This window comes from Chionomys nivalis, chromosome 15 (assembly GCF_950005125.1).
Source record: "Chionomys nivalis chromosome 15, mChiNiv1.1, whole genome shotgun sequence".
In the NCBI taxonomy this organism is placed as follows: domain Eukaryota; kingdom Metazoa; phylum Chordata; class Mammalia; order Rodentia; family Cricetidae; genus Chionomys; species Chionomys nivalis.
The window spans coordinates 8,590,269-8,617,428 of record NC_080100.1 but is presented as its reverse complement, the minus strand read 5'-3'; positions in this window follow the sequence as shown (position 1 = coordinate 8,617,428).

Below are 27,160 nucleotides of genomic sequence, written 5' to 3'. Positions count from 1 at the left end.
TACCTCACAATAATGACAATAAATTCTTTAGCAGAAGAATTTTAATATCTGGGAAAAAGATTAATCTCTGGAAAAGCTAATATTTTATTCTCTATACTATTGAATTTTCATAAAGAATTTTTAATTTAGATTTAAAAATGTAAATAGAAATTATTTGTTAACAAATGATTATAATTTAGTAAATTGAATGATGAGGCACCTTTTAAAACTACTGATGGATATAGTTTATCAATCTATCTATTCATTTGAGACATAACTAACATAGACTTCTTTGAAAAGTAAGTTCTTACTATGTAGATTCAGGTGTATCATAAATCACTTTGGATAGCAAGCTGGCTCTCATCTTGTGATCCTCATGGTTCTGCCTCCTGAAAGCCAGAATTTCATCAACACACCAAACCACCCAGCAATATCTGAATTCTTAATAAAAGTAAAAAAGTCTTTGTTATCCATCAGAGGTTGATGAACGACTAAATGACTTAATAACAGTTTTCTTCTGAGCATTGCTGCCAGATTCTGGCTGGTCTATGCCTAACTTAAGTAATTCATCGATAGTCTTTGTATCATTTGATGTTTCCATCTGGTCATGTGATTCTCATGTTTGGCATAAAGGTGTTAAGAGACAGGTTTTTTTTTTTCATGTTCCCTTAGTAGGATGTCACAGAATGCATACCTTAACAGCATAAATTTATTTTGTAGATTCCTGGAGATTAGAAGTAGATTTATGTACATCAGAGTCAGTCTCCTTTGCAAATTCCTTCCTTGGATTGCAGATGATTATGCTCATACTCTGTCTACCTCTTAGTGACAATTCATGACCCCCTTTCTTAGAAGACTAAACTTTTGTATCTGAGATCACATGGGTGGCCTGACAGAATATAAATTACATCCTTGAAGCCTGGCATTCTAACATGCATGCCAATACACTCAGATCAACACTAAAATGTATGAATTTTTAGAACATATTCCAGACATAATGGAGCAATCCTGGGACTAGGTGGTCAATCTTATGATTAAAAAATATTGTGTAGTTCAGTACCTGAGTTTGCTCATCACATTAGCTAAACCTGAGGTGCCCTTGTCTCTCACTACCATGATTCAGAAAGGAACTCTTCAACACTGTGAATGCCATTCTTTCCTCTTACTTGAAGGCAAATCCCCAAACCATGGTTTTCTACAAAGATAACGTGCCTCCAGAACTTAGCAGATGCCAGTTGACAAACACACTAATTCTCATAGCTCTGTCTACTCAGTGTGCTACTATGTGTATTAAGTCTTTAACATAAACTACCTTCTTTTGAATTGTGCTAATGTTTTATTCGATTAAAATTTTCTCTATACCAAGGCTATGCCTAATTTAGTAATTTCTACAAGTGATTTTTCAGATCATTTCTATATAACTAGACTGAATCATTGAGAGGAGATAGTTATAATCTCGGAAATATTTGACTTAAAATTAGACATTGCCATTTCTGTAACACAAATTTAAAAGAAATATTTATGAGATAGTACAATGCTATATAACTTTTCATACATACTTCTTTTGTTGTAACCTTACAACTGAAAATAAATACAGTAACAGGAGAGTAGAATAAATATGGCTATGCTAGACTGTAACATAACTAAGCACAAGAGTGTTAATATTGTTCACTCTTGTGTTTAACTATGTTCCTATGTTTTTAAAGAACACGAAGCATCCAACTCTGTGTATTCCCATAGAAAGCATAAAATTGCCTTTGGGAAAGTCAACAAGTTTCCATTGGGAATTTATTGTACAGTGAGGATCATTATCAATTTACATGATTTCAACTGTGTTTTTCACTGCACATAACAGAGATTATTGCAATTGCTTAAAAGATCTGCACCTCCTTACCAAATTTCAGACTCCTCAACCCCTGCACATGTTATATTTTTACAAAGATGCCTTTGTGCTTCCAGTGTTCTTTTCTAAAGCATACATCTTTTAGCTTGCTTGATTTTCATGAACAATATTGTCATTAATGAGTCACATGGTTGCCGCGCACCATGACCCCTGTCTGCGCTCTATGTGCTAGAACCCAAGTTGCAAGCTTCGGGCAAGGGGCTGGAGGTTGAGAATACACACACAGAGACAGACCAACACACGGACCTTTCAACACTGGTACCAAAAAGCCCTCCTTTAATGGCACCATGGAGACTTAAATACCCTGCGGTCAATGGCCAACAGGTGAAAATCCCATCCTCTGATCCTCTAGGCTAGGCACAGCTTTTAGTCACTTCAATTAGAAGGCTCTAGACAGGGAAGAGCAGTTGAAGGCCAGGACTTAATTGGTCCCAACAAATGGTGGTATGAAAAACAGGTTTACTCTTCTTTAAATGATTGACATTGTTATTTTGTCTAGAGGATAATCTTTGCATAGCTCATAATACATTTTTTCATCAATTGTTTTTATAACTTACATTAAAATGGATTTCAAATTGATTTTCCAATGCCATTTACCACAAAACAACTGTCTACAGATGTTGATTACACAAATGGAAATCTAAGTACTCCCAAGCCATACACAGTTTATATAAAGATATGTTAGGTACATCTAGTTCTCTGCTGGAGTTTTCACATTCCTTTACAAAATAGTTATAGACGTTCATACATTTAGTCTGTAACACAATTAAGAGTGTTCTAGAAGAAAAATCAGCCACAAATTCCTTCTTCTAATTATAACCAAGCTAAGCAATGGAATCATAGAATTAAATAGTGTTGATTCCCGGGCATTTCTCTTTCATTGTTGGAGTCACATAGTCTCTCCAGAGAGAGACAGAGACAGAGAGACAGAGACAGAGGCAGACAGACAGACAGACAGACAGAATATATGTAACTATGGCCCAGGTAAAATTACAACAATTCTAGCTAGTTGACCTCAATGCATATGCCAGAAATATATTTTGAAAAAACATAACTTCTCTAACAAAATTTATTAGGAAACTTGAAATTACCCAAAGAAAAATGAAATACATCCTTATTTCCCACCCTGACAAAACTCAACTGCAAGTAGATAGAGAACCTCAATGGAAGACCTGATACCCTGAAACCAATAAAAGAAAAATGTAAAACAATGCACATAAATTTATAGTCCCAGGAAATATGGCCAACAACTAACAGATGAGACTTCATGAAACTAAGTAGCTTTTATACAGCAAAGTAAGTAGTCAATTAGTTTTCAGAAAACATTTGATTTGTATGTATCATTTATACATGACACATGATCCCTCAAATATTTTTGAAAAAGAAATGAAGCCCAATCCTACACAGTAAGCAGCTTCTCTAACTTCTTGTACCATAAAAGTTCAGAGCCCTCAGACGCTGTTTTAAAACAGTCTGCATTCCCAGTCCTAGCTACAGCAAGGATCTAAACGGGACAGTGTGAAAGGCGGCCTGCATGTCCTGAGATCCAACGTGAAACAACTTGCAAAGCTTTGACACTTACTGTAGAGCATCGAGAGAACATGAAGGAGTCACTTACCTTTGTTAGACAGGGTCTCACTATACAGCTTCACCTTGTCTGCAACTTGCTATGTAGCTCAGGTTTGCTTCAGACTTGTGGAAATTCATCTCATTCTGTCTCTAGCATACAGGGACGATAGGCATGTTCCATAATGCCAGACTAGTATACTTCAATTGATTTATAGGAAAAAAAGATACTTAATGTTTTCAGGTCTCAAGATAGTAAGAATGGGTGACTGTACTTCCAGTGAAGATGAAAATTTGGTCTATAAATTCAAGGAAATACAAAACAAGGCAAGTGTGGAAATACAACTTTTGAAGCATGCTATTGCAATCGCTAGTACTTAGCCTCCTTGCCTGAAGTTTAGAATAAGCTACATGGTGCATAAGTAGGTAAGTCTTGGAGGGCATTTCCAGAGAGGTTTAACTGGGAAAGACCTACCCTGACTGAGCAGCACCATTAGTGGGCCTAAGGAATGTGTACCAAGGAGAAAGCAAGCTAAGCGATCTTTATTTTATGAGTGAAGGTGCAAAGAGACCTTGCTCACATCCTGCAACATTAGCTGGAGTAGCTCTCCTAGTGTGGTGTCTTTGGTAGTATGGATAAGTAACCTTAAACTGAGGGAAAGTCCATCCTTCCTTCCACATTACTTCTGTCAGAAAACCTGGCCCAACAGTGGGAAAACTAACACATGTAGTAATTGTTGCTAATCGCAGTTATGTTTATTTCTAGAAGACATGGAAGTGTTCTCTTTATAGTTCCTTATAAGAGGAGAATGCTGATTGACGGTGGTCAGCATGCATGTTGAAAGCAGCACACAGCATTAGGACATAGATTAGAATTTATGATACGGTTTTACAGCGTGCGCATAGATTTTAATCAAAGCCAAATGTCTCCAAAGGATTCTGTAGTCATCTAAACTCACAAGATGTGATAGCATCTCTTTAGTTGTGATTCTTTCCACAGTTCCTATGGTGTTCCTCTCTTTCATTCTTCTGATTCATCTCCTCCTTATGGTCTCCCTTTGTATTCATCCCTCTTCCTCCTCTTTCTGGTCCTCCTTTACTTGTGGCAATTGCTACAAATTCTTTACAAAAGTCTCACGTGTCTTCCTATGACATAGTTTGTAAGACCTTACACAGTTAATCATCAGTAGTAGTGGTGGCAATGGCATGAATTCTCTTTGATTTGTTAAATTCAATCATAAGTTATTCTGAGGGATAGGTGAGGACCAGCTTTATTATATTTACTATAATTTTTCACTTTCCCTATCAATGTTGAAGAGTTTCTATTAACTCCACTGAGTTAAAGTATAGTAATTTCATAAACATAATATCAGATTAAATTGCTCTATAAAGGTACACATAATTTGATTATTAAAAATTGTATTGATTTTGGTGTAAGAATGTTCAGCAAGCCTGGCGGTGGTGGCGCACGCCTTTAATCCCAACACTTGGGAGGCAGAGGCAGGTAGATCTCTGTGAGTTCGAGACCAGCCTGGTCTACAAGAGCTAGTTCCAGGACAGGCTCCAAAACCACAGAGAAACCTTGTCTCGAAAAAAAAAAAATGTTCAGCAAATGGTGGGAAAAGATATTTGATTATCCAAAATCAGTAAAACACAGCACGTCAATGGTTAATCAATCCAAATCAATCCATTTCTCCTTGCAGCCACGTTCAGTCTTTTTCTTTGAAATCTCATGTGCTGCCTCTTTGCTTGATTTTATGCCTCATGTCTAAACTCAGGTACAGTTTGAATATAAAAAAGGTGCTACTATTCAACAGTAGTAGATATTCCCCTAAGAATACAATCTGGCTAGTCATACGCTCAGGGCAATAATGGTGACATAGAGAGGCTGTCATTCAATTAAAATTTAGTTAGTTACTTCCACAAAACTTGCAATACTATATTGCACAGTGGCTGTGTCTTGCCTGGCCTGGGGTTATTATGGCTCACATGGTTCCCAGCTGGGTGAACACCATGATTAGTGTTCTCATCTGGCCGTGGACGTGGCACTTTCTAGCACAATGAAAGACAGCCAGTAAAGATGAAGCTTCCACGTTGATATCAGCTTAAATTCCCCATGATCTATGACTCAAGAATATAATGCTTTAAGCAATAGGGTAATATTGTCAAGTTTTGGAGGGTACCCAAGAACAATGGCATTTAATTTATGATGTTTGGGGATCTATGGAACATTCCTGAACTACAACTCCAAGAGAATAATCTATGAACAGTCAAATAATGTGGTCTTCTGCTTTCTTAAAAATTAAATGTTTTGCTGAGATTGGAAAAGGAGAACTTTATATTGCAACTTTTTCAAAAGTAAGATTATTGCTCTTCCAATAGGTTCTGTGTTGTGATTATGACAATTCTCTGTGTCATTTGGGAAGGTTGTCTTGGTGTATTTGAAATCACTTACATACCAAAATTGGTGAATGTCCATAGACATGTATGTGGCTTCTGTGAAAATATTTGTGAAATTCCATATATTTTGAAATTTTTATTTTACCTATTAAAATCATACAAGACAATTATATAAATAATTTGAACAGATTATCAGTATTCTCATGGTCTTCTCAAATCTAAACAGATTATCTGAAAAGTATAATATGCTTTTCAAATAACAAACTAATATTTATAAGGAGAAAAAGTCTTCAAAAAAGAATTCTTTTTTTTTTTTTTTTTTTTTTTTTTTTTTTTTTGGTTTTTCGAGACAGGGTTTCTCTGTGGTTTTGGAGCCTGTCCTGGAACTAGCTCTTGTAGACCAGGCTGGTCTCGAACTCACAGAGATCCGCCTGCCTCTGCCTCCCAAGTGCTGGGATTAAAGGCGTGCGCCACCACCGCCCGGCCTAAAAAAGAATTCTTTATCATTTAACAGAAATTGTAATGTGATTATTCTTTACCAATCAGCTAATATCCACTTATAAGTGAGTACCATGTTTGTCTTTCTGTGTCTAGGTTACCTCACTCAGGATGATTTTTCTAGTTCTGTCCATTTGCCTAAAAATTCCATGAAATTATTTTTCAATACCTGAGTAATAATCAGTTATGCAAACATGCCACATTTTCTTTAACCATTGATAATAATAGCCATAAACTAGAAACAACATACATGTTCCTCATTCAAAGAATGGTGATGGAAGATTTTGAGAGTAGATCCTAGTTTGCTTAAGTAAGCCATTGAGGCAGTCTGAATATTATTTAATTCCTCTTTGGGCTCACTGTCTGCTGTTGGAGATGTGGTCATTCATCTTGTGATTCTGTCTTGTGTCTGCCTCTTGCAGAGATGCTTCCTGCTGTGATGGAATCTTACCCCTCTGGAATTGTAAGCTAAAATAAACTCTTTCTTCCCTAAGTTATTTTAGTCAGGATATTCTATCACAGCAACAGAAACGCTAGCAATAAAAACATCACTCCTGTACACAAAGACATGTGAGAGGCAATTTAACTTCTATGCTTATTTTTGAACACATTTTCTGACAAAGTGTGGCTTTTAAATATTTCACAGCTTTGCAGAAAAAATATTCATAATTTTTGGGTGGACTATAATTATTAAATTTATTCTAGCTAAGCCATGGTAACTGGATATATATGAATCTAAGGTGATGTCAATGATGACATTCTTCCATCTTAAAATGTATCCCATGGGCTTTTAAATAATCCAGAAAAGTTGTAAAAATAACACACCCACGTGCTGGAGGCGACTACTGTGTTTTGAATAACTAAAATTACCTTTGATGTAGTTATAAGCTAAAGGGCAAATAGAAAAATATGTTGTAGCATACCTATATTAATTCCAGGCAGGGAGATTCTAGTGATACATTATTTATGGAAATTAAAGATGATACTGCAGGGCTTTCCCTGTCTATTAAAGATAGATTGTTTTTAAACACAGTTACATTTCAACATATTATTTGTTCTCACTTCTTAGACTTATTTCACCAAGAGCACATCAATGGAACAAAGGCTAAATTTGTTTTGAGGATATTTTAAAACAAGCTGTATTTCCTATTTAATTTTCATAGCTCAAGAATAGTGAAGTATTAAGTTTTAATTTTCTGAGGATAAAAAGTTATTAAACTGTTGATAAAATTAATGACTTTTGATGGTCAACTTATTTTTAATACTCGCATGAAGAAATGTAATTAAAGGTTTCATAAGAGATACTGTAAAAAGTCCTTTGGGGTTATTTGTAGTGTCATGGGAAAAAAATAAAAAACAAGACTAACTTTAAGAGCTACACCTAAGTCAGACTCTAGCCTTTTCTTAGGATGTAAGCATGGATATCTGCAGAGAATGTGAAGACAGTGGAACTGTCCCAGGTCTGTGTTAACAAGCGTCCAATCATCAGCTCTCAGAGGAAAAGAAAACCTTTAAGGAATGTTTTTAAGCTTTGATTTGAAACTTGTGTTGTTTTCTGTACTAAAATTAAGAATAACCTTAAGCCATCAAAATAGATGTTGATAGAGAAGAGGCTTAGAGCTAGACCCAAGAAGCTATGGAAGGCTATGCGACAGTTTTCCTTTCTTCTTGTTGTGTATTTATTTTTGTTTTTATTTCCCAAAAGCAGTTTCCCCTCTCTCCTCTCCTTCCAGTACCTCCTTCTCCAACCCCCCATTCACTTCTCCTCATCTTTCATGGGCAGGCCTCCCATGTTTATCAACAAGCCATGGCATATCAAGTTGAAGTGAAACTAGGCACCTTTTGTTCTGTTAAGGCTGGACAAATCAACCCAGTACGATAGAAGTGTTCTAAAAGCAGGCGTAGAGACAGAGTCAGAAATAGACCCTTCTCCCGCTGTTAGGAGTTCCACAAGAAGACCAAGTCATGCAACTATAACACGCATACAGAGGGCCTGGGTCAGTCCACGCAGGTTTCTTAGCTGTTCATTCCGTGTCTGGGAGGCCCTTAAGAGTCCACGTCGGCTGCTCCTAAGTTTTCTTGTGATGTCCTTGGCCCATGCCTATGTATTGTTGTATTAATATGATGAGGACGATCATCCTACCAAAAGAATCTTACAGACTCAATGGTACCCCAGTCAAAATACCAAAAACATTCTTCACAGAAATCAAAAAATAAATGTTCAGATTCACGGGCAACTGGAAAAGATAGTCAAAGAAAAACTGAAAAGGAAACTGATGAGTTTGTCATTCCAGACTGATTTATTATATAGCCATAGTAACAAAGGCAACATGAAACTTACTCAAAGCAGACATGTAAAATAATGAAAAAAAATAGAGGACTGATCAAAACATGAGTTTTATAACTTGGAACTTAGAACCAGTTAATTTTGATAAAGGTGCAAAAAACCTACATTAGAAAAGAAAGAATCTTCAACAAATGGTGCTGGGAAAATTGCATATCCACATACAGAAAAATGTAGTTAGACCTAGATTGATAACCTTGCAAAAAAATTAGATTCATCTGCATTAAAGACCTCATTTTTGAAACCTGGAACACTAAAAATGTGAGAGAAAAACAGTGGCAGTACCCTGCAAAGAACATGTGTAGGAAAGGAGTTTTTGGACAGGAACTCGATTTTCCAAGGGAATAAGGACAAAACCTGACAATTGGGTCATCATAAAACTGAAAAGCTTTTGAATAAAGCTACAAAAACAATCCAAAAAGTTAGGAGAAAATCAACAGAGTGGGAAAGAATCTTTGCCAGTTACTAATCTGACCATGAATTAAATATTTAGAATTTTAAAAATAGGTTAGTGATCTAGAGAGTTCTAAAAAAAAATAGCTATGAATGCCTCGAAACGTGTTCATTATCTTCAGCAATTACAGAAATGCAAATCTGATTTCATTTCATTGTACCTCAGTCAAAAAGGCTAAGAGAAACAAACAGCTGTCAGCAAATGCATGGTTTGGGGAAAGGTGAACGCTCAGTCACTGCTAAAGTGATTGAAAACTGCTGCAGCTGCTCTGAAATTCTTAAAACCTGAAGCAAAATCTACCACATGAGCCAGCCATTCCTTTCCTTGTCACATACCCAAAGAGTTCACCTCACATTCCGTAAATATTGGTTCAACCATGTCTATTATCACCCTAATGATAAAACTCAAGAAATGAAAAAAAAAAAAACTAATGATAACAAAAATGGAATCCATAAACCCAAAGGAATATTATTCTACTGTAAAGAGAATTGAAACCAGGAAATTTGCATGTAAATGTATAGGTGACATAGACCCAGAAAGACAAATGCCACATGTTCGCTTTCATCTGTGGTTCCTAGTTCCAAATCTTCAGATGTACATAAATAGCATGAAGTAACCACAGAAGGCAGGAACAAATAAAGGGACCACATTTGTGTATGTTTTTTTGTTTTTTGTTTGTGTGTGTGTGTGTGTGTGTGTGTGTGCAGTGTACAGAAGAGAGGAGAGATCTTATTTCACTGAGCTAGCTTTGGATACCTTTATGATACAGGGCTTGAATTCATTGAATGTAAAGGGAATGGCTGTGGAAGGTTTTGCCAAAGGAATACAACACCTCTGACTTCTTTTTCAAATAATCATTGACCCAGTTTTTTTTAAAAAAAATCAGTATCAACTTTTTATATAAAACAACACTGACAATGGGTTTAGAAGTTGACTGTGGTCTGTAGTATTCAGCAGTAACTGAGGAAGTTGAAGGAGAGTATCTTGAGGGTGAAGAGGTGAGGCATAAAATCAGGTTAAGGTAAGTTACATGGGTGCACCTGGAGGATTAAGTGTATTTTCTATGACCTTGATTCAGAATGCTTATAGAGGGTAAAGAATAATGAGTGTGATGTCTTTTAACAGGGGAACAAATCTCCCATGGTACCTTGGTAAGGTGAGGTGATGGAGTTTTAAAGCAGACTGCAGGTTGTTTTCTCCTTGTGTCTGCATGCTTGTTCAATGGGCAATGGCTAGCCACAGGCTATGCTAGCTTCCCCCTTTATCTGGACTTACAAGTATCATAACCTTTCCTGGGCTTTGTACTACAAGGCAGTATAATAGAGGTGGGTCTGTTTAATTCTCACCTGGCCATATTTTGGAATTTTATAGAACATGTAAATGTAGAAGACAATTGTGGATTCTAATTCTTAACAACTATGCAATCATAGATGAGAACTGTATCATGTCTTGAATTCAGGAGGCTTTTGAGACTTCCTCAACCAAAGTTATATGATGCAAAGGGCATCCACTTCTTATCAGGAAACTGGCAAAATCTGCTCTTTATCACTGTCAATGTGCTTGCTAGAATTTCTGAAACATGCATAAGAAAAATGAGTGTGGCTTCTTCTGCATTCAAAAGAGTTGGAAAGTAGGTCACATAGCTGGCAGCTTGAGAAGAATGCAGTCTTTTGTCATTTTTTTAAAAGTTACCTACATACAAATGTTGCTGTGTTTGCTTCTTCAGATTGGGTTAGGTGGATTTTAATTCTGCTAATATACGTTAATCAATGTCACAGGAATCCCATGGAGTGATACATCTCTGCCCATTACGCTGCAAGAAGTCCCAACTCATGAGCAGTTTCTATAACAAAATGTGTGTTCTAAGCTCAAAAAGCTAAAACAGTGTATAGTGCAAGACAGTGGAGCTAGGACATAGTTTTGTTTTTATGTTTTAGATTTGCGTTTCATAAGTATTGTTTGTGATAATTCAGTTTTCAGTTCCTTTATATTCTTGGAAGGTTCCATACTTCTGCAATAATGCACTGACTTCACTTCAAAACCTCTTGCTATGAAGACATGCACTGCTCTGTTCTGGCATTTCTTAAGGAGACATCATTTTACTACACCTCTATGTAACATGCAGACTTCAGTTGCTACCCCAAGATTGTAACAAAAAGCTTCGAAGTGCAGTATACAATGCAGTATGGCTTTTATTGAGAGAAAACATATGAACTGGGTAAATGAAGAGCTAAGAGAAGTATAGTTTCTCCTCTTCTTGTGGTTGACAGTACTGTCCTTTAAAATATGAATATTTTTGTTTTACATGACTATGTCGTTTTAATTCCAGTAAGCACAGTTTTTCTTTCTGGGATCACAATGATTCTTTAAATTCATATTTAATAGTCAACATGGTGTCATAATGATACCAAATCAGAATTAAATAGAGATTGTTCTAAAGTATAGTATAGTATCTTATGTTTCCCAAAGGAAGCATTCATTGTGTGCAAACCAGGGTGTCCTATTAGGAGAACTTTAATATTGGCAGAAATACAGAAACCTGGAGCTAAAAGCCACTATGACTCTGCTTCTTTGGAAATAGGGTTTGAATTACTCCATCATGTAAATAACTACAATTGGCTAATGTTATTTTCAAAGAAGTATATTATAATGGAAGAAAGCAAATTTAGAGTATCAGACATGGCCATTTATGTAGTGTTCATTTGCTCAAGAAAGTGCTAAGTAATGCCTGCTATTCTGGAGTATTTATTGGCATATGCTTTCATTTGCAAAATTGTCCTAGATTAGAGGATAAATTACCTGACAACTTCATATATGCAAGCTATTCCTTTGGCCATTTCTAGTCTGTCATTTCCTTTAAGCTGTAGAACAGCCAGGTTGAATATTACTGCGCCATTTGAAGCTGTCTCTCAATCTTCTCCACCTGTCTTGCTTTCCCAGACCGCACCATTTATTTTCAAAAGAGAATCCCTCAGGTTTTGGTTTGACAGGTACAAGTGGTAGAGTACATTTTGAGTATAAAGGAAAAAAAAGTCACAGCTCTGGTGACCAAGACCTGCACAGAATTGGAACTTTCTACTTTCTGTCTCTACTTACTTTATTTGTTCTCCTATATAACACCCTCATCCCCAAAGGTCTCATAGAGTTTTGAGAAGTCATCTCCTGAGCCAGCTTTAAATCTATCCGATTCTTTCCACCAGTTTTGGACTCAAGGTCTTTGTTGTATGTTAAACATAAAAAGTCTGAGATTCTTAAAACAATGAGATTAAATAGGGAGAAAACTGATAAAATCAAGACCTAATATCCAATTGATTGAAGCATTTTATTTCAACATTGGAGGATAGCTGAATATTGTCTCAAGTTTTCAAATGGAGTTATGTTTTCTATTGCAACAGGTTTAATTTTGTAGTTCATGTTGGAGTTATCACTTATGGGTAGAGGATGTTTTCAACAATGCTAAACATCCAGAGAAGTTGTTTTAGAAAGAAATTCTCTTCTTCACTCATACTTTTCCATGGTTCTCTGCATGTTGTCATAGGAAACCTAAAAACACATTCTCAGTTTCTCACAGGTTGAGTCAATGCTCATATGTGAGACAGGGGATGGGAGAATATGTATGTTCATCTTTATGATTTTTTCTGGATTTGGCTCATAAAAGAAAAGTAGGGTTTCTGAATTATTGTAAAGGATTATTAACTTCATTCTAGCAGTTCATGGTGGCAAAGGTATAGAAATATTAGTCGGTCATGTGTCTGATTACTAAGAAACGGTACATACACATTCTCCTGTCTTCAGGACAGATGGTGAATATGCAGCTTAGAACAGTTTAGCCTGATGGTGTTCCTGTGCTAACCCTAAGGCTGACCTAGGTAACAGCATACTGAAAGGATGCTTTTCAGATGTCTGAGACAGACAGTCCTCTGTTGCCAAACTCCTATAAGGCTCTTTTTAATCTTATCATTTTCAGAGTGACTTACACTGGCAAAGTTCTTGAAGTAAATAAGAAACAGGAAGAAAAGACAAGTGAACAACTTACAGTCTAGAAAAGCTGTCTGAAGATGAGGCAGGCTGAGGGACATTGTCACCACGGGAAAGATGGGAAAGAGATATATAACATTATACCCAAGAAAATCCGGGGGCTAAGTAAGTCAGAGATGACGATCTTTAATGCTTTTCAAATGTATCCAGGAGCTTGGGCAAATTAAAGTTTATGTGAGAAATATAGTGATTGCCTTCCAAAAAAGTACATTGTTTCGTCCCATGCTGAACCCTTCAAACACCAACATGAAGCATAGTTTTCAAAATTCAACTAAGGTTAACAAAACACACATTGGTAAGATAGAACAAGAGAGCTGATACACGTTAAGGTTATGTTTTTAACCACATAGCTGATGTTGGGCAAAGAGGAGCCGCGAATCTAAAATTTATAAAATAAATTGGATGGAGCAAGAGGGCTGTAAGGTCTGCTATAGTCAGATAAATATCAGATCACGGCTATTAGAAGACTTCATGTAAAAATAAAGTTTCTCAAGAAAAAAGGAAGTGATAAAGATTGAGAAGATGGAGCTTGCTCACTGTAGGAAAATCAGAAGTAAGGTAAACAGAATCTACCAATCAAAAGAGGTTTTCTTGTTTGTTATTACTGAATTACAATTCAAGGTCTGGTTGTATATTGAGTATGTTATATGCTACATGTTTCTCAAATTTCATAATAAGAAGGAAAGTTTACTTGTAAACATGTGCTGATGTTAAAATTAAAATTTCTAATGGTGTATTTGCCATATAATATTACAGCATTTACACAATAGATTTAATTGCAATATTGTTTTCTCCTTCATATTGTGACATTAACATTAAAGTTTACCCAATTGTTGAAGTGTTTGCCCAATTGTTGAAATAGTTACCCTATTGTTTTGGTAAATGATATTCAGCTGAATAGAATGTTAGCTCTTATTTCTACTCAACAAGAAGGTTATTTTCCAGGTAGTTAAGTAAGCATTGAAAGACATTGTGAGAAGAAACATAATTTAATTTTTTTAATTTTCAATGTAATAAATAGCAATTAAAATTAAATTTTGTTCTTCATGAATATGTATATTCTTGATGACATTTAAATTTGTGAAATAAAGTAATTTCGTATATAAACTATGAACTATTTTAATTTAAAATTCACTGAATGTAATTAACAGTAAAAGTTGTTCATAAAATTTCCATCTAAACTACTACCAATGTGCATTGGTAGTTAATGAAAACTATTGAGATTCAGGCTTTACAAAATACAATAATAAAAAGGATTTGAAATATATATATTTCTAGTGATTTCATTGAGGCACCTAACCTCTGGTCCTCATTCTGCATATGTGATTCCAAGGTCTGAAGTTTTTACTTTAAAGATAATACCTTATCCTTGGACATTATTTGGATAGTGTGCAGATTGCCATCTTGGAGAGATACTCTATCTGCTAACCTATCATAACTTTTTAAACAAATTTTGACTGTCAAATTCAACAGTATGAATTCTTTCAGATAATTTTTCAGTACCCTTAGACATGGATTTAATTATGACTGTCAAGTTAAAGTTACCCTTTTCAATAGTATTAATTTTTTTCAGATAACTTTTGATTTAATCCTGTCAGGTGGCTGTTTATTATTAGTCTATAAGATTGTATCATTTCTAATAGTGCCTCATTCTTGGATCTGTTATCAAACCATTTTCTTAAGGGTATCATATGAAGAAAAAAACTGAGTCTCAATATCCAATAAATGGATGTATCACCATAACCATATAAGCCTTGTAATGTACAATTCATAGTATTAGCAAAAACGTTACTAAAAGTTTCAATGTTAATGTAGTCTGCTATTATATAATTTTCAAGTTTATTGATTTATTAATTACCTGTTATGAGTTCTGGTAAATTGTTTTAGGTGTAATAATCTATATTGTCTAACAGGTGTTGTGGTTGCAGAGTTGCGACTAGTGGTGCAACCTGGTGCCACAAACAGTCTGAACCACTTAGGTTTCCCCACCTTGGTGCTTGTTAAATTCTGAGAAAAATGCTTTGTTTGACAAATTAAAAGCACTTAAATCAATTCTGTACTCAGAGCAAGAAGCCCAGACAGAACTCAAGAGCTTGGAGTACAAACTGGAAGCTGCACGGAAGCTTCACAAGTCACCATGGGTCGGGGAAGGGTGCTGCAGGGAATAGAGCAATTGGGGGGAGGGTACAGCTTGGGAAATTTCCAAGTCACAGCATGCAGTTAGCTCTGCTGCAGCGGGGATTTTACAAAAATCAAACAACAACAACAACAACAAAACACGCTTACATAAAAACAAAACAGGTGAACAGGGGTGGAAGACTCTCTGGGTTGCCAGAAGAGAGAAAGCAAACACATGCTCTATACCAGTATATACAATATTTGAGGCCCCGCCCATGGATAACTTAAAGGCTATTGACTGCAGGAATTCCTACAGCATATTTGAGGAATCTGTAATAATATTTTTATGATACATTATTGCCTGCAGGAATTCCTACATCATATATGAGAAATCTGTAATTATATTTTTATGATACATTATTGCCACTTTTTAATTTATTAAAGTATCCAATCATAGTTTTCCTATTATCAGGAGTTCGATTTCACAGATTTTCACTTACTACAGTCAACTGCAGCCCAGAAATATTAAAGAAAATTCAAGATAGAAATAATTTTCAAGTTTTTTCTTGTACTATAGTGAACACTTGGTAAATCTCATAATAATGATGCACATAAAATGACCATTGGTTAGGCAATATTTGCACTCTATAACCATTACAGTTATTTCTAATAATGCACACACAAAAGATTAGGTCACTGTTTAAGTGACCCATATAAGAAGTTTGTATTGCACTGATGAGATAGCACAAGAAGCAAAAAAAAAATTGAGGACAAAACTCACAACCTGAGTTAGATATCTGGGACCCACACGGTGAAAAATCTAGAGCTGATTCCTGCAAGCTGTCCTCTGACCTCCACCAATGTGCCATGGTGTGCTATCTCCACACTCAAAAATAAAGAGCAAAAAATAAATGTCAAGTTGAAAAATGGGTTTTTACTAATGCTTTAATATTATAAGATTTACTATTTACAAAAGAGCTAGCCTTGTTTTTAAATAATTTGTGATATATTAATAAATTAAAACCAAATTTGCTAATAAATTATTACACTTAAAATACATCCCTTCTCAAATCCTTGTGAACAACACCATTATTGTGTTTCTGTATTGTATTTTCCATTTTCATTATGACAGCTCTCAGAAAAAAATAATCCTAATCCATTTGCCAAAGATTAATTATTTTATCTTCCAGGATAATAAAAATGTTTGCTTGTCCAAATCTATGAATACTTTTCAGTTTTTCTTCAATAATTTTGAATTCTTGTTAGAAGTTTATATTAAACTTTTGTCTCTTCTATAAACAGTATGAAGTGAGCTTTTGGGTTCATGTTTTTCTGTATGCCTTACACAAGTTTTTGAAATGAAAGCACTGAATTATATTTGCATATCAAGACAAGGGATAGTTCCCATAGAAAGAATCAAAGAGTAAACTTAGTAAAACTTAGTAAGATTGCAAGTCACTTCATCAAAGATCACAGAATGCCAACGGGCAAGAAAGGCTTTTTATTATTAAAAGATATAAATGAGGATATGAAAGAAAATTACAATTTTAAAATCATTATTAAGATGATGGATGGATGACTCTCTCTCCCTGAGGTTTGTAGAGTACTTGACAGTTGCAAGTTGACAGTTGCAATTAGCAACATGAACATCCCATATAATTAACTTCTGATGGACTGAAAGAAGCACAAAGACTTAGGGGATCATAGGGTTCCCTGTGAAGTCTGCCTTTGGTACATCTGTTCACCATGTAACAAATTAAGATGATGCATACTTTGTGGACATGTTCCTGCCTCCGGAGCCTTGGAGTTTGTTAAAGGACCCCATCATCACTCAGCAACTCTGAAATTGAATCTCAATCTATTCATCTTATGTGTACTGAAAGCAAAGGGTGTCAGAGCTGGATGAGCTTAAATCACTCCAATGTGAACTTTCACCAATGATGACAAAACAGAAGGAGACTGTTGATATGAGTGGTTTTCCTAAAACTCACTCTTTGTTGGGAAATTTTAATATGACTAAATCCTACCTAGAAAATCAATGTTGCCGTGATTAAGTTGATACACTTTGAAGAACAAATACAGTCAATAAAGTGACTCGGTTGATTCTCTCATATCAATAGCACATGATGCTCTGGGGTTACCAAGAACAGGACAGTGGGGGTACAGAAGAGCTGGTAATCTTCCCTTTGTAAATAGGAAGTGTGTGGAAAACAAGGGTGAAACTCCATTTACTCCAGCTTAGACTCTGGGTGTTTGAGAATTACAGATGCTGAAATTACCGTGATCGACTCTGTCACTGTAATATAGTGCCTCTTTTGCTGAAAACCAGAAAGTAGAACTGCTCTGTCATAGCCATTTAGTTGTCGTGGTGCTCCAGGGAACTGAGGTTCGGCAGAGGTGAATTATTTTATTTAAAACTTGTTTGTGTCACTGTGATGCTCAACGGTATTAAGAAAGACAGGCTTGGCTTGGCCCCTCCTGCTGTATCCATGCATGGAAACACCAAACTGAACCTCAGCCAGAGGTAACACATGCCCATAAAACATAAAGAAATAAGTAAAATAGGAGGTTACAAGCTCATTGGGCCCTAAAAATGAAAGCTCTTTTTCTCATAATCCAGAGAGTTATTGAGATATTCTTATTCATTGTTTCCTCTAAATGCTTGCCTAGTTGATTTGTGAATTTCATTTTAATATTCTATAATCTTATTTTCTCAGCAAGGTTTATTCTACTGACCTGAGAGTCTGCATGGTTCTGAACTAGTCCCTCTGTACACATGTGGTTTTTAGCTTGGGGTTCTTGCGGGACTCCTAAGAATGGGAGTGGGAGTATCTCTGACTCTTCTGCTTACTAGTGGGACCCTTTTCTTCCAACTGGGTTGCCTTAACCAGCCCTGATATGAGGTTTTATATCTAGTCTTACTGCATATTCTTATGCCATGTTCAGTTGATATTACCGGGAGACCTGCTTCTTTATGAATGAAACGGAGAAGCAATGGATTTGGGCGTGGACTTGGAAAAGGCAAGTGAGGGAAGGTTGCATTCAAGATACACTGTATGAGACAAAAATAAAGTTTAAAAAAATAAACAAATATATACAAGCTCCCCCCCAAAAAAGAAAACAAGCATACAAGCAAAAACACCATTAAGATCAAAAGACACAGCATCAAACCCAAGGCAGATATGAAAGAGAACCACAGGGTTATGTGATGGGAGTAGAGCCACTGGGAATCCCAAGACTTTACATTTCCTCCTTCATCAAAAACATGGCAGTATCTACTTTATTTCCATGGTTTCATGACACAGTTTTTTAGGGGTTCTTTGGAGACAGTGTGAATGTCTAGTTTGCTTTCTATCTTGTTGGGTTCAGAGTTCTTCATGAACATACCTGAGATCCTATTGATCTTTACTGTCAAAGAACAGCCTACAGATTTGATACTACATTCAAAATCACTTGCGTTTCTTTCAGTCCTTAGTAATAAATGCATGGCCCTGTGCATGCTAGGTGAGCTCTTCATGACTGAACTACATGTTTATACCCCCAAATCGCATTTGGTTGCGTGTTTTGGAAAACACTTTCATCTTTCACACTGCTAAAATATGTTTTACAAGCACACAAGATTGGGCTCTTAAAACTGTGAATTCCTGGGGCTGGAGAGATGCCTCCGCGGTTAAGAGCATTGCCTGCTCTTCCAAAGGTCCTGAGTTCAATTCCCAGCAACCACATGGGGGCTCACAACCATCTATAATGAGGTCTGGTGCCCTCTTCTGGCCTTCAGGTATACAGACAGACAGAATTTTGTATATATAATAAATAAATAATAAAAAACTGGGAATTCCTTCTGAAATAATAGCATATCATCTATACTGAGAAAAAATAGTATGACTGATGCAAAAAGCCTGAATTAATGCAAAAAATTACAGAAAAGGTGTATATTTCAGTGAAAGCTGTAATCATTGGATAGCAACGCAATTCATGCATAAAGCATATACGCATTTAAAAGTTTACGGATATAATTATGAATAAATGTGCACTTGTAAATGAACAAAATTCTTCTTCCAGAAGGGTTATGTTGTGATTTCTGACCCCTACAGATTTGATTGTGTGTGACACAACAATAATGAGAATGATCAAATCATAATTCATGAAGTCCGCCTTCTGTCACTTTTCTAGACTGAAGGGGAGATTCACTGTCCCTTAACTACTGTCGTGAAACCCTTGTCAGCTTTCAGACTCTCTGGATCAAAATGAGTGTTATTGTTATAAAACAAACGGAAGAATGTCTTTAGAGGCCATTCAGTTTCTTCATCCCAAGTTATAGATCTCTGTGGACTGTCATGTTAAATTAAATGATAACACAATGTGTTCACTTTTCCATTTGGAGTTTGACTTTTAGAAATACACAATGAACATCTTATGAGCTGGCGTATTTTTTCCCTAGGCAGAATGTTTTTTTTCTCTTTTCTTTTTTTGCATGACGTTTTGATTGATCCTTCATTTGGAGGTAAGGCACAATACAAAAAATAGATAAAATTCTACTTTATTTTTTAAAAATTTTTGTAAATGGATGAGAAAAAAATTAATAATAATATGCTCAACAAAGAGATTCTAATTTACTCTAAAATACATAAGATAACAATATATAATTGGAAAATTATTTTAGAACAGTTATTTTAAAGCTTGGTGATAGAAGAAAGGTGAATTAAACTTTGTTGTTTTTTGTTTTAATATCACCCTATCAGGCAAATTTGTGGGGGTAAGTGCATGAATTATAGACTAAATCTGGATGAGATTAATTCACAGAAGCATGGTTACTAGCTGACCTTAAATGGATATCTAGAGGCAGCTTCATGTTGCTTAGAGAACATTAGTTTATTATTGGTGAAAGCAAGAAACTTTGGTTTAATAAACATAATTATAAAATATTCCCTTAAACAATAATTAAGGCTGGAGGGCTACTGATAAAATTTCATTATGTGTACAGCTCAGCAACATCAATTACCTGACTTAAAGCTTATAAAATTAACCCACTGGTTCCAGTCCTCTTTAGACAAACCCCTGGTCTTTCTTTTTCACGATGATTTTTCTTTCCTTTTATCATATGTCATAGGACCCCAAGAGCTTTATTTCACAGCTTCTTATTGTCAAATTTCATGCAAAATCTCTAAGCAATTAAATTCTCTCTGAGTGTAAATTAGCGCACATGTGCATACACATCCAGTGTATTTAGATATCTGTATGTATTCACGTATGTGCTAGTAAACACGTGGACGGCTTCCTAATCAGAATATTAAAAGTCAAACTGTAGCACACCTATTAAATCCCTTTACTTGAAAATATAAATCTGATGGGGGACATCTGTGCAATCTAGTTTTCCAACCACTGGATCCTTCTTTAGTTTTCCTCATTACTGTTAGCTGCAATTTGTTTCCAGATTCCTCCCTGTATCAGACATCCTCCAACCCTTTCTGCTGTATATCTTGTGTCTTTGTTTCTCGGGTTCATGTTCCTTTTTTGTGGAAGGACCTGCCTCCTACTCTTACCCATATTCTTAGAGGCAAATTTCATCTTCAGGAGAGACACCTTCCCTCCTAGCTTATCCTATACATTTCCAAACCCTCTCACAAAGTCCGTATTATTTTGTTTTATTTTCATTGGCAATCTCTAAAATTTATAAAAGGGTTTTTTTTTTTTTTTTTTTTTTTTTTTTTCGAGACAGGGTTTCTCTGTAGCTTTTTGGTTCCTGTCCTGGAACTAGCTCTTGTAGACCAGGCTGGCCTCGAACTCACAGAGATCCGCCTGCCTCTGTCTCCCGAGTGCTGGGATTAAAGGCATGCGCCACCACCGCCCGGCTCTATAAAAGGGTTCTTATGAAGTTCAATGGTTATATTTTATTGTGTTTCTGTCTGTCTGTGCCTGTGTCTGCCTCTCTCTGTGTGTATGTGTACACCGGCGTTCCATGTACAGAAGTTGGTATCTGGTGTCTTCCTCACTTATTCTGCACTTCATTTTCTGAGTCAGTACCTGTTGCTGCACCAAAAGTCCAGGACTTGCTTTCACGAGAAGTACAGAAAATGACAGAAATCTTCCTGTTTCCACTCCCAAAGTCAGAGCTAGGATTACAGATTTTCCTTTCTCTATGTGTTCTGGAATTCAGGACTCATGCTTGTACCGGTTGAGGCACATCCACAGCTCCTCAGTGGCTGTATTTTAATTTCCCTCAATTAGACTGCTGGCTTCCTGGTTCCTATTTTCTCTCTATATAATGCTTGGCATGAAATACCACTACACTGAGATCCTAAGGAGGTACTGGTTAATAAATTAACTGTGCTCTCTCCAGCAGAGCTGGCTAATAAATTAACTGTGTTCTCTGCAGCAGAGGGGACATTTATTAAGTTGAGAAAAGAAGATTCACTTAGTGCTCTTTGTACAGTTGCTGTAATGACCGCGCGTTTTTCTCCACTCTTTTCATGTAGAACAGAGTTTCCCAAATTCAGACTTCAAGATTGACAGAAACAGTTTAAAGACAGAAGACTTCATTAAGATTAAATCTAAAGTTTACACTAGAGGCAGAATTGGAAGTGTTCATTCTTTATGGCTGTGGTCTTTCAGTCAAATAATATGTGGTCTATTTTAATGTTTCTATTCATACCAGTAAAAATGCAAGGGTTTTACATAAAAATGTAGGTTGTTTGAATATCTCACTGTCATTCTGTGATTTGAAAATCACATTGTTTCCTACATATCATTTATGAAATTTACATTGGTTATAAAAGAAAGTAACAAGAGACAACAATATAGAAGAAAGTTTCTTATATTTATAAAATTGATACATCATAATTACTTATTTTTATTAAAAATGATGCATCAGAATTACTTATTTATTTTTTTGTTATTATCTAAGGAAGTCTAGACTTAAGAAACTCCTTGACCCACTCAGAGAGAAACAGTGGAATACTTTAGTTGAACTCCTAGAAGACGGTAGAAGATGAAAACTGTCTCTACTTCTTATCGGCCCCCATTTGCTTCTCCTATCTACCTGTTTATCACTATATTTCTTCCTCTGCTAGTATTGCACGACTGTTTTTCTTTTGTACAAATTACTTGTCAACCATTCACAGAATTGCCAACAGTTCATACTGGAGTGGTTCTCAACTTTGGGTCTGGAACCCTACAGATATACAGTTGTATACCCAATTTACCTTATGTTTCATAACAGCAGCAACTTTGCAGTTATGAAGTAGTAATGAACCCATTTCATAGCTGGGGGTCACCACCACTGGGGAACTATAGTAAAGGGTTGTATTGTTAGGAAGGTTGAGAACCACTGGTTTGCAGGGCACTGTTACTGCATAGATCATGACCTCACTCAAGTTGTCCTGATGATTTCTCATTTGTTTCAATCTGAACACATAGGAAAGCAACATCACAGAACGGACTCTGTCTTTTCTTTTGATATTAGGCCACAATTTTGCACTGTATTGACTGAGAATTATTATTATTATTATTATTATTATTATGGTGGTGGTGGTGGTGGTGGTTGTGGTTGTTTTGAGGTTTGTTGTTTTTTTTTTTTTTTTTTTTTTTTGAGACAGGATCTCTATATTTTTTACTCTCCTGGAACTCACTGCCTAGGTCTGGCTGACTTCAAACTCACAGAGATCCACCTGCCTCTGTCTCCCAATGCTGAGTTAAAGGGATATGCACCACAGCTGGCATAGGGTGTAAGTTTTAACCATAATCATCTACCTACTGGAGTGTTGCCTGTTGTAAACTCCTGTCCCTCCACTGTGGCAGGTGATCGTATGTTAGGGGTCTTTGGAGCTATGAGAGTCTTCTGCTTAGTTACCTGTCAGCATAATGTTTTGTGTAGAGTATTCTGTTTGTTGTGCAGAGTAAGTTATAGTGGAAAAACTGCGTCTCCCTATATTTTCTCTTTTCTTTCAGAAAAATAAATTATCCACATTATTTCTATTTACTTTACCATGCATGCCAAAGATATTTTTTCTCTTTGCAATTTTCTACCCTGACATATAATTTCTGCTGGCTTAGAAGCTATAAATATTTTCCATTCCCACACTGTCATATACTTTTTAAAATTTATATTTTGGAACACTCCCCAGATTTAATTTTTATTTCAATTTCCATCCTTACCATTTGTATTTATACATCTGAGAAACTTCAGCAACTGAAACGTCCTGTGTCTATACTCCTGCACATCATCCATTTTATGAAATCAGTAGTGTCACGTTACTTATAAAATTACCAAAATATCAGCCATATGTTATCAAAGATAGATAGTAATTTATTGATTTTGCATACATTAATGAATCTATCTTACCATAGTCTTTACACTTTCTTCAATATTTAACTTAGGAAATGCATTCTTTAATGAAAATTTTAGCAAGGATAGATTTATGGGTGGGTTTTTTATTCATCCCTGTATCTTTACAAATTCTTTTATTGTGTAATTTTATAATTCTCATATTTCATATAATGTGTGATTGAAGCATTGTCACATGTTCATGCCAATGTGTTTGGCTTTTTCTCTTTTCATCCTGCCAGTGCTCTATATGTCCTGTCCAGCAGTTTGAGAAGTGAACAGAGGACACAGTGGGAGCCTCAAGCTTTCTCGTTCAAATCCACATTTTTAGATGAGATTCATTTGCACAGCACTGCATGTTCAACTCAACGCCTGCTACGGCTCAATGTCCCTTCTCCTTGCCTCGTCGTTGTGAAAATCACCTCATGCAGAACCTCCTTAGAACAGGAGGGGAGCAACTTGTGACAGTTTGGCACTCACCAGACATCTTTTCTTCTTGAATGGAACTTCACGAATTATCAGTGCTTTCTGTCAGGTACAACTGGTCCTAAACTTCTAAATGAATACTTTTCTTTTGTTACTTTCTTTCAGAGCTATAATCCAAAGATTTATGATTTCATTTCAGTTTAAAAAGTGTTCTGCACATATGACTTCATTCATATCCAAACCCACCATGCTTCTCTTATGTCTGGGCATAGTCACTATAAAACAACATGTTTTATAAAGAGTAATTTGCATGAGCAGAAAATTCCATGATCCAAATAATTACATATATAATTATGTGAATGTCTTATTTTTCTAAAAATTTAAATACATTCTTTCTAGTGAAATCTATTCTCATAAGCATCTACAAATGTACATGTCTGTATAAAACATAGATATTCCCTAACATTAAATAATATGATAAAATTTAAAAAAATAGCTAATCACTTGCATAGCTTTTGTCCATATAGTTATTATATATGAGTAGCTGTTTTAGGTCCAAGACAATAAATGAGATATGCAAGGTAATGACTCAGAAAGTGAGGTATTCTGTTATAAATTTATACATATATTTTCCCTCTTGAGTTTCTAGTTAACCTCTTATATTACAAAGAAAAAATGATGTGTTAGCCGCTAGAATTCAAAAACTCAACTAAATGGATTAAAATAATATTGTAGTTGAAGATTTTGAGTAAATTCTCAAAGCATACAAATATTAAATTAACCTACAGTCTCTTGTTTTCTAGTTAGCAAGGCCATTCACACATTTTGTCTTTAAGCAGGTGTTCTTTTAAGTACAGCATGAGCTGGGGAAGTGGACACTGCCTCATTAATTGACAGAAGATAGAATCAAGCGTATATTCTAATAGAAAAGAGTAAGTCTAAACAGTAGCACACACACACATTCACAGAGAGCATCAGATCATAACTAATTTATTAAATAGATGAGATATATGTGGCGATAACAACACAAGGATATGGTTTCACCACAAGTTTGAAGCGTGGATTATTTCTCATTGGAGGGCAGCTTTTCAAAGTTTTATTTACATCTTGAAAGAAGCAGGTGGGTGCAATCACCTGAAGGAAAGTCATGACTGCAGCATTGCAGGAAATGGAAGGCTCCATGTTGCAGAGAACATTAGGTGTTAGTACTTGATGATGTCAAAACAAAACAAAGAGAGATGCCCGGAAGAATCAGACCTTTTCAAAAAGTAAGGGTCAATGTGCAGTCTTGCCCACGCATGTGCTAATGGGAGAGAGAGACCCATAACACTCTGAAGGGAGTCTTCAGGACGGGGCATAATTCTCATCAGGCAGCTGTCTCCGACTGGCACTGTAGAGGGCTGACAATAAACTATGTTAGGCTTATTACTGTTTATAGCCAGGACATGGCAGAAGTATAAAAACTGTCTATACACACTTCAAAACAGAGATGGCAAAATTAGATATGAGCTTTGTAGGGAAGGGTGTTGTTTTCGATTTTCCACTGTCTTTTCTTAGTTTGTGTTGTTTTGAGACAGATACTGAATATGAGACACTTGTTGACCTGGAAACTTCTATTTCTCAGCTTCCCTCAAACTCAGGACCCATGCAGATGAGACTCAGATAGCTAGGATTGTCGAAGTAAATGGCACATCCAACAACAAATTAAATTATTTAAAAAATAAATAAATAAAAACAGATTAAAAATCAATAACAATCTTAATAAAATTTTATGAAAAAACAATATAAATGACAATAACTACACAGGAAAATATTCTGTAATATAATATAGTCAACAACTTAATACTATTTCCAGAATCCTCCTGAATTCTCCTAAAAATCTACGAGTAGTGTAATTTCTTATAAACCAAGTATAGTATTTCTATATATCCTATGCACATATTTTAGTGCTTTAAGGATTACTTGAAATAGGCAATATAATTTAAGATTTGCTAAAATTGTTTTCATAGTGTATTATTTAGGGAATAACAACAACAGTAATAATAATAATCTTTAGCTGGTTAATACACACACAATTCTTTTATGAATGCATTTTTTCTGTATGTGGTTGGATAAGTTCACTGAAGAAGAATCCAGAGATATGGCAGATCCACTTTTGTAAGCATATGTATGTGTGCACTTATAAAATATGTATATATATATTATATGTATATATAAGGAGTTTCTAAAGCATTTTATGTAAACAAAGCACATATTTTGTTTACATAAAATACTTCAGAAACTATTTTTTATTTTGACATGTCTATACTTTTCTGTCAGTATTCTACGATAACCCTCACTCTGAGATATCTGATCAATAAATCAACAAATCTGCTCTTCTTAAGATACTTATTTTTTATTTATGTGTCTGTATGTGTACCTGCATGAGTAAATATACACCACATGCTTTTGGGAGCCAGCAGTGACCAGAAGGAGGGCTCAGATGCCTGGAACTAGAACTATAAATGGTTGTGAGGCACCTGATATGAGTGTGGGGAACAGAACCTGGGTCCTTTGCAGGAGCAATAGGTGCCCTTAACCATTGAACCATCTTCCAGCTCCCAGTAAACTCTCTTTGGGGAAAAATAATGTAAATTCAAATTAGTATCTTCACAACTGAACTTCATAACAGAAGGTGATACTCAATTATGATAATTGGGTGTTTGCTTTCCTCCGTGGAAGCCTGCAGGGACACTGTCACATTAATACTGGACTGTTCACCAATAGAATGAGAAGAATATAGTGCCCATCAAGTATTTTGTGGGTACCAAAGAATGTAGTTAAAGCTGGAGATGTTTTCCATTTTCCTCCTGGAACTAATCTGTTATTGCAGTCATTCATCACAGATTTGCTGATTGATGACCTAATCTACACAGCGAAGAACTCTTCATGCTGGCATTTTTCTAGATTCTTTTAAGCTTATGGTTCCTTTTGTAAATAAAACAAACGTTTGTGGGGCATCTGCGAAGCCTACATTTATTTCTCTGGAAACAGGAGTTGACACGTTAGACGCTTTTCTCAAGGCTTACCGTGTTCCAGTTGGTCTTCGTTTGCATTGCGCACAAAGCACTC